Genomic DNA, 1093 nt, shown 5'->3' with positions numbered 1-1093 from the left:
CTCATGGCAACACCATGCACAATAGAAAGAAATGCTGCCCAGTCCTGTGCCATCCCCATGATCAGCTGAGGACTATTGTGATCCATGGATTTTCATTGGCTGATTTTTGGAATTAGATCACCAGGCCTTTCTTTCTAGCCCATCTTCGTCTAGAAGCTCTACTGTAACCTGTTCAGATGTGTGGTGGCTGCCCATGAGATGGTTTGGCTGGGAATTGAACCCAGGTCTCCTGCATGGAAAGTGAAAATTCTACCACTGAACTATCAGTGCCTCTTAAGCACTAGTAGATACTCAAAAAAAACACCCTGAAACTACTTGAATTCTTGGCCCTTCTCTCTCATTCTTTTTTTTAACGTGGTGAAAAATTTATATTTAGAATTAGCTAGCTGAATTCAGTTTAGATAATCCCAATTTCGTTGGCAACACCAATAACATTATAGTCAGGAGCCAGTTGAACATATGCCTTCTTCTCTCCATCAGGCCTGATTGAAGTGTTGACCTTGGCCACGTCAATGTCATAGAGCTTCTTCACAGCCTGTTTGATCTGATGCTTGTTGGCCTTGACATCCGCAATGAACGCAAGTGTGTTTTTTGCTTCAGTCTTCTTCACCGCTGGCTCAGTGGTCAGGGGAAAGTTGATGATGGCAGAGTGGTCAAGCTTGTTTCTCTTGGGGGCGCTGTTCAGAGGGTATTTGCGCTGCCTTCAGAGCTGTAGTGTACTAGGTCACCAGAAGGTGGGTGGCTGTCGTTTTTTTTTTTTTTTTTCTTTTTTGTGGCTGTGGACACCTTTCAGCACTACCCTCTTGGCCTTCAATGCCTTTTCTTTGGCTTCAGTTTTGGGAGGGGTAGGGGCGTCCTTCTTCGTTTTCAGCACCATCTTCATAAAAAGGGCATTTGACCCCTTTTAATGCTCTATTAGACCTTTATGTTTGAGACATAACCCTTGCCTGAGTCAAAATCCTTCTTAACCAAAATGGTGAGTAACTGCAGGTGATTACAGCAGCTGGAATAGTTATGTGCCTCTCAGGTCTCAATGGTTAGATTACCTCTAGCTGCCAGAAGACGTTGTATGTCTTCCCCAACCACCCTGCCT

General features: G+C 44.5%; 1 pseudogene; it reads right to left on the bottom strand.

Moving 5' to 3' along the window:
* Nucleotides 1-397: 397 nt before the first annotated feature.
* On the bottom strand, nt 398-883 carry LOC126078558 (60S ribosomal protein L23a-like; annotated as a pseudogene).
* Between the last annotated feature and the right edge of the window lie 210 nt (nt 884-1093).

This window comes from Elephas maximus, chromosome 6 (genome assembly GCF_024166365.1).
Source record: "Elephas maximus indicus isolate mEleMax1 chromosome 6, mEleMax1 primary haplotype, whole genome shotgun sequence".
NCBI classification, from domain to species: Eukaryota; Metazoa; Chordata; class Mammalia; order Proboscidea; family Elephantidae; genus Elephas; species Elephas maximus.
This window is presented reverse-complemented; position numbering and strand designations above follow the sequence as displayed.